The sequence below is a fragment of the Ambystoma mexicanum genome, chromosome 3p (assembly GCF_040938575.1).
Source record: "Ambystoma mexicanum isolate Mex_15411 chromosome 3p, UKY_AmexF1_1, whole genome shotgun sequence".
NCBI lineage: Eukaryota > Metazoa > Chordata > Amphibia > Caudata > Ambystomatidae > Ambystoma > Ambystoma mexicanum.
This window is the reverse complement of record NC_090925.1, coordinates 317454771-317462803: the sequence shown is the minus strand read 5'-3', so window position 1 is coordinate 317462803 and position 8033 is coordinate 317454771.

The following is an 8033-nucleotide window of genomic DNA, read 5'->3' as shown; positions in this document are numbered from 1 at the left end:
CTTTCCAAGAAAAAAAACAAAGTTCCAGCATGTGGTGTTGTAAGGTTCTCAGTTGAAACTCAAAGAATAGAGTTCAAACTTAACATCAACATTCCTTATTGCACATAGTTTCCTTCACGATTGGGTTACTGGAGAATGCCTTCCTTCTGTGGGTATCTTGTTCTTAGTATTCCCACAGTGCCAGGGGAATTGCTTCCTTCTTTGGCATTGCTTCACGGTACACAACACCAGGGGGGTATGGCTTCCTCCTGCTGATCTCTCTTGGCTTGTAGATTGACCATAGTAGGGGGAAATGTCTCCCATCCCCGGGGCCTTTTCAGGCTCTTTATCACAATTCATGAAGGCTGGTGTAGTCTTCCCCAGACCCTTCTCCAGCTTTTTATTTTGGCTGCAGGTCCCAGACCTGTGTTGGCAGACCTGGTTTACTTCCTTGCCAGGTACTGCAATGAAGAAGAGTGATTATGATGCTCTTCTTATGAGGGTGTGAGTCCCAGACCTGTGCTTATATCTCTGATAGCCCTGGCTCTAACCTCTGCCAGGTGCATCACCAAAGTAGAGGACTGCTGATGCTCTTCTCAATTGGGTGTGGGTCCCAAACCTGTGTCTCTCCCTCCTACGCAGCCCCACCAACCATCCCAGTCACCCAGGTACCTCTAGTGTTTTTGCTGGTCGCTGGTCCTCTCTGGTGGCCTTGGGCGTTCCTGCGTGCTTCTCTGCGGTCTCTTATGTCTCTGTGGGAGCTGCAGTGTCTGCAGCATTCTGCTCCACTGGGGCTGTGTTGCTTACCTTGCAAGCATGTTTCCACCACTGCATTTGCCTGGACGTGGGGACTCCTCACTTGCCATTCAGTCCTTCCCCTCTGGACCGATTTGGAACCCCTCCACCTGTCCGTCTGGGTCTTCAAGAATGACTACTGATGGTGTGTAATTCCTGAACCATCGTCTGACCAAGGTTCTTAAGGATCGAGATCAATACTAATAACACTACATCTTGCACACTGAGGAGATAGCTGGTGCCCTTTTGGCTGAACCGCAGTGCTGGGACTGTCTGCCTGGGCTCGTGCTTTCTTTTCATACACCACAATGCTCTGTGAGCTTCCTACTAGAGGTTCTGTGTGCATCCTGCACTGTTGGTTGATTGCAGAAAGTGTGGCTGTGGAAGGACGTGTGTGTTCTGGCCTCAGCGTTGAGCATCTTTGGACAACATGGTCTGCAATGGCAGCAAGAAACAGGGCAACCTGGATGGCTTCACCAAGTATGTGCCCAAAACATCTATACAAGCTGCAATTGGGGGCCCTGAAAGTGCTGCCTCCCCGCAGGATGATACAGTCCCTGATATGAGGCACATACTCTGTAGCATGCAGGAGGGCTTTTCATTAGTTGACACAAAACTGGACAATGTTACATCCAACCTGATCTTGCTGAAAATGAAACTGGACAAAGAGAGCGCCAAAATCACAGCAGCAGAGGAGAGGATTGACTGATTGGAGGATGATATTACTGACATGTGATCAACACTTGCAGATCTATGTAAAGATTCAAAGTGGTGCAACCCAAGTGCGAAGACCTCAAATCTCGTTCACGATAGAACAGCATCCAGATAGTAGGGGTGCCTGAGTATGCAAATCCAGGCAGGATGGAGTTCTTCGGAGAAGAACTGCTGAAAAAGATCATTGAGGGTCCAAATCTGTCACCATACTTCGAAGTTGAACACGTATGTGGCTCATTAGACCCTGAGCAGAAGCCGGGTGATCCGCCCCATCCTATTATTGCCCGAATCTTGATTTATATGGACAGAGACTTGCTGTTACAGTATGCTAGGGAGAAGGGCGAGCTATGCTATGAGGCCAATAGAATTCTTCTGTACCCAGATTTCTCCATCATCTCCTGGAAAAAGAGGAATGAACCCCTGAGAAAAAGGAGTACCCAGTCTCCCCAGCATGCAGACTCCTTCAGGTGTCCAACTACCCCTTTGCCCCCACAAAGGAACCCAGTTCTGTGGGTGTCTCCGGATTCCTACTGCCCATCTGAGACATGTCCAAGCCGCTGTCCATAAGATTGTTGCAATCCCCTCCGAGGACCCATCTATCAGCCCCGCTGTCACCCTTGGAGTATCTTGCAACTCCTTCCTGACCACAGAAGCCAAAGGGTAGTTGACCCCTCCCACTTTGGTTGGCATAGGCTCCTGATTATTTCTAACAGGTAATCTTGAGGCAGCCAATGGGGTGGTGGAGAGGATGTGGATAGGGAAGGGGTGAAGGGAAAACCGGATTGAGGGTTAGGGAACTTGTAATGGATGGGAATTGGGGATTTTAGGAAAGGGACAAATTCAACATGCAATATGCAAGACCTGGTCTGTGTGACTTCAGTTCTCTTCTAAATATGACTTTCTTACTTAGGGCCTCTTACACCTGAACTCATACTCTACTAGGCACACTCCTTAATTTAGCAATGTTCCCCTTCCCCTACTTATCATTAACATAAGACTCAGCAAGCATTGTAGCACATTGACACATGAGGTTTAACAACGCGTAGTAAACTCCAGTATGTGTTTGCCCGTGGAGCTACTTCCTGAAATCATCTTCTTTCTGACAAAATCATAGTGTGCCGCATACATGCACAGTAAATGCTCAATAGGAAAACAGTGATGAACAAGCGGAAGCACAATACACGTCGATATGTACTTTTCTCCGCCTCCTGGCCACCAATTAGGATCAAAGTGCTGCAGGTAGTCGCTGCCCCCTTCGGTCTGTTATCTCACAGCTTGGAGCGTTTTTGCGCAACTTAACGGCAGGATAAAAGGACTCTTGAGTGCTTAATAGTTTTTTACCCTCCATCTGTTTACCTTCATGACATTGCACAAACCTGCTAAGTTCCAGGTCGTAGCCGACTATTTGTCCTGTGCCTCTGATCGCCCAAACGGCTTGACCCCAGGGTGGGGGTTTGTGACGCCCTATACCAAAATAACAGCAAAAGCCTCTGAACCATGAGAGACACATAAAGACATGCCTGCAACTCTGCTGACCACTGCACACTGAATGATTGTAAACCACAAGAAACTGCAACGGGTTGTCTACACTTTAAAAACACAAAGAGCACCTCTGAGCAGACCCTGCTAAACCTACGGCTCCTGCCTCGTCAGGACCTGGATCCCCATTGTTGCACTTGTAATTATGCCCTGGTCCCCCTCCGTAGTGAGGCCCAGCCCCCCCCGTACCTAAAAGAATACAAGGACGCAGTCTGCCTTCTACGGAGTCCCGGCAGCAACTGCCAGGCATGGGCTCCCTTTATTTCAATGTGCATGTGCGGCCTCGTTCTGGCTCGCGCATGCGGACACCACTCCGTAAAATGCCTCCTTTTTCATAACAAACAAAATAGTCTTACAACTTAATTAAACAAAGAAATGTCAATGTGACACACACAGCAATATTCAACAAGCAAATTAGATGAGGCCCAACTTGGGCCGTTACCGTCTCCTCTGGCCCTTAGGAACTCGGGTCCAGAATGTAGTCCTTGAAGTGGGTCGGGCATTGTTGACCCTCCCGGAAGGGATAACGTGCCTCCTCTCTGCTCGTATCACGGGGAGGCTCCACCGGCACTGGATCCCTGGGTTCTTCTTCAAGCCATGGTGCTGCACTGGAGGTGTAGGGTGACACCCCGCCGTCGCGTGGTTCATCGGGGGTATCCCGGATGTTGACCTTCTTGAAAAAGCAAGAGTTTCTCGTGATTGTTCCTCTCCTGTCTGACGTCGTCACCATCGAGCTGTTGACATGAGTCACACCCATGGGGGTGGGCTTGTAGTTGAGTGACAACTTCCCTTCCGGATGCGGGTTGCGTACGAGGACGGTGTCCCCTACTTCGATGTTTAATGGCTTCAGATGTCTACTGACATTTTCGCGCTCATTGCGCATTCGCCTTGCTTCCAGAGTCCTTTGGTCCTTGATGACCCCAGGGGCCGACCTCAAACTTCAGGTATGAACAGGGGCACCGGTTGAACAGAGCTTCCGCTGGAGCCACACCTGAGGACTGGTGGGGTGTGGATCGATATTCATGGAGGAATTGGTACATATTTCTCCTCAATTCCCCCCCCCCCCTTGGCCCTGAGCGATCCAGAACACCTTTTTGAGGGTCCGCATAAATCGTTCCACCTTCCCATTGGTACGTGGCCACCATGGGGTAACCTTCCTGTGCAACACGCCACACTCGTCCATGAAAGCGGCAAACATGCGGCCCTGGAATGGGGGACCATTATCCGAGCACAGCTCCTGCGGAAACGCATGGGTGGTGAAGATCTTGTCCAGCACCTAGATGGTGTGATCACTGGACGTAGACTCAACCAGCTCCACCTCCGGGTAGCGGGACCACTCGTCCATGAGAACTAGGAAGTACATGTCCCTCCCAGTGGATCCAAAGTCTGCATGCACAGTACCCCACGGCTTGTCGCTCCTCTCCATGGACTCAATACAGGGTTCTTTGGCCACTGGGGCGGCTGCTTGATACCAAACGCACTGTTGTACATGCTTGCCGACCCTCCTTTCTAGATCTGGGAACCAGACCTTGGCTCTCAGTCGCGCTTTTGTCTTGGCCAGTGATTGGTGGCCGCTGTGAGCAAGTTCCAATACCCGGTCCACCAGCACCCACGGGATCACAATCTGCCTTCCCCTCAATAGCAGTCCTTCATCGGATACAGACAGTTCATGACGTGCTCGCCATAGCGCCTGTAGGTCATTCTGCGCAGCAATTCCTTTCTGGAACAGGTCTGCAAGGACCAATTTCCAGTCCCCACTGCCCATGGCGGTTTGCAGCAGCTGAAAACAGTTGGCTCCTGAGGCTTCGGCCAACTCCTCCAGTGTCGAGGCAATCGGCATGGCTGCCTCCACCACCTGCCGAATGACTTCAGCACAGTCCCCTCCTGACAGTCCAGTCTGTGCGCTGCTGCCCCTTGGATGGCGGAACAGGTAGTCCGCTGGGTTATTCATGCCTGGCCTGTACTGCAGCTTTACCCCATACTCCATTAGAGTGAGCATGCGCCTGTCATGATGGGCTTTAGGGGCTTCTGGTCCGTGATGACTGAGACCAGTTTGCCCAGGATGTATATCCGGAAATGTTTGCAGTCGCACAAAATGGCCAGTGCTTCTCTCTCGATCTGAGGATACCGTTGCTCAGTGTCTGTTAGAGCTTTGCTGGCGTTGGTTATGGGCTGCATATGCCCTTGAGGGTCCGGTTAGAGCAGCACTGCTCCGAGACCCACCGGGCTGGCATCAACAACCAGCTCAGATTTCTTCTTGGGGTCAAAGGACGCCATTATTTCCACGCCAGTGAGCGCAGCCTTGATGGTGTCAAAAGCCTTCTGCTCCACCGCTGACCATGTCCAAGTGGTGTCTTTCTTTGTGAGGGCCCTGAGCGGTTCCGAGAGGGAAGCAATGTTCTTGATAAACCTCCCACAGTAGTTCACCATCCCTAGGAAGCTGCGCACCTCGGAGGGAGAGTCTGGGTCCCTGGCCTCTCGAATGTCCTTGACTTTCTGTGGGTCTGGTGATATCCCACCTGCGTGAAAAAATAACCCGAAGAACTCCATGCTCTCCTTCAATAACTTGCATTTCTCACGATGCAGGGTTAGCCACAGGTCCCGAATCCTCTAAAGCGCCTTCTCTAGCCTGACCAGGTGTTCCGTCTCTGAGGGGGCGTATACCAGGATGTCATCGCTTAGGTTGATCACACCTTTCAGTCCAGCAAAGGCACCCCGGATCACATTCTGAAACACCTCTGCGGCCGAGGATATCCCAAAACTCAGCCTCTTAAATTGGTACAGGCCATTGTGGGTGGTGAAATTGGTAATATACCGGGAGTCCGGATGCAGCTCAAGCTGGTGGTAACCTAAACGTAGGTCTAGCTTTGAGAATACATTGACACCCTGCAACTCCCCCACCACATCATCCAGCGTTGGCGTCAGGTGGCGTTCCCTCTTGATGGCCAGGTTGGGCAGCATCATGTCCATGCAAATGCGTACCAACCCCCCCCCCCCCCCCCCCCCCCCCCCGCTGTTTGGGTTTGTCACCATGACTATGGGAGACACCCACAGAGTAGGGCCCTCCACCCTCTCAATGATGTCCAGATCTGACATTTTGAAATTCCTGCTCCACCTGCTCCCTTAGATGAAAAGGAATAGATCAGTGTTTGTGTCGTTGGTCCCACCGATTCGTCGATGTGTAGGCGTATAGGTTCCCCTTTCAGCTTGCCTACCCCTTCAAAAAGTCCTGCAGACCGTTCGGTGATGCTACGTATGTCTGATTGGTACACCGAAAGCGCAGAGTGCACTATCTCCAGGGCCTCCAACACGGCACAGCTCAGCAGAGAGTATGGGCTGACGTTGGTCACAAAGAACTTGGCCTTGATTGAGCGGTTGGCATGTGTGATGGACGTTGTAAATACCCCTTGGAGGGGAAGTGGATGATCACCCCCAAACGAGTATTATTTGGCCTTGGTCTCGGCCAACGCTGGTGGTCCAGGCAGTGGCTCGTAGTGTTGCATGGCCATCGCACACACTGATTCACCCGTATCTATTAGGACCAGGGTGGGAGTCTCACAGATGTCGACCACACCCGACGCTTCTTCGAGATCGAATCAATGTTTGAGATAAAGAAAACTTCTTCCTCCTCCTCAGTAGCGATGTCTAGCTCTTTGAGATCCGGTTCCATGGTGGCCACGCTTTTCTGTTTGCGCTGGCCACTAAAGTAGGATCTGCTTGCTCCTCTTGAGACGGTCACTGGGTTAGCCACCCAGCACATTCTGGCAAAATGGGCGGCGGTGCTGCATTGCCCACACACCCTCGTCTTTGCAGGGCAGTCGCCTGAATGCGGGAGATCGTACCCACAATTCTGACACTGTTGTGGCGAGTCGACTTTCTACAGTGGCTTGGTTCTCCTTTGTGTCCATCTTGGGCGCTGGGGCCCATAGTTCGCTGTACGCCTGACGGCGTAGGCCTCTTCACCCTTCCCAGACTTAACTGCTGCATCCATTCTAGAGGCATGACTGTCAGCCAGTTCATACGCCCTGCCCACATCCAGGATCTGCGTCAGAGTGAACCCCGGTTCGCGGAACACATGACGCCGGAGTTTACTGGAAATGCAGCCTTGAATGAGCTGATTTCTGACCATCCCCTATTCATTCTCCCACTGGCACATGCTGGTCAGGTGCCGCATTCTCCCGCAGAAATTGTCGAGAGATTCGTCCTCATGCTGCCTCTCGCCACACATCACGAACCTATCAAAGTCTTGGTTGGCCAGGGACATGAAATGTTCTTTGAGAGTATCTTTAACAGCCTGGCAAGTGACAGCAGGAGCGTTCAGCGATTCAAAAATGTTATGGACTTCCGAGCTGGCGGCATAAGGCAGCGTTGCTACCTTCGCATCATCATCAGGTTCCCCTGTGGCCCTGAAGTACATTTCAAGTTTTTTGATCCACAATAGCCACTACGGGCCTAATTTAGACGGGGGCCCCGACATGTCAAATTCTGGCATGGGAGCCAGTGTGCCCTGTTGACGAGACACCATCCTGGTGGAAGGTTGCGCAGGAGGCTGCACAACAGCCTGAGCGCCATCACCGGGCTTGCTCATGGTCACAGACCGCACGGACACCCCAGCGTCCTTGGAGGCTGCAAGTCTGGACTGGTGAACCCCTGCAGAACAGCAGTGCTTGTAGGCACAGCAGGGAAGTAGAGAAGAAAAATGTCCCTATACCAGGGAGTGTCCAAATGCTGGAGCTGAAGGATGTAGACAAGGAGGACAGGGGATGACTCCTTGTGGTCTCACAAGTTGCCAGAAAGCAGGAAACAGTCACCTGCCTTCAACTTCCTTTGCCTAAAGTCATATTTTTTTCTTCTCCAGAAATAGCCTTGTGAAGGCTCAAAAAATTCTCCAAATGGCGCACGAGCACCCGTTGGAATTCCTAGATTGCAGTCGTGCGTACACCACGCGGTTCACATGTCCACTGGGCGCTGAAAAAACGCTCCCGAATCCACATGTGGATACGGAG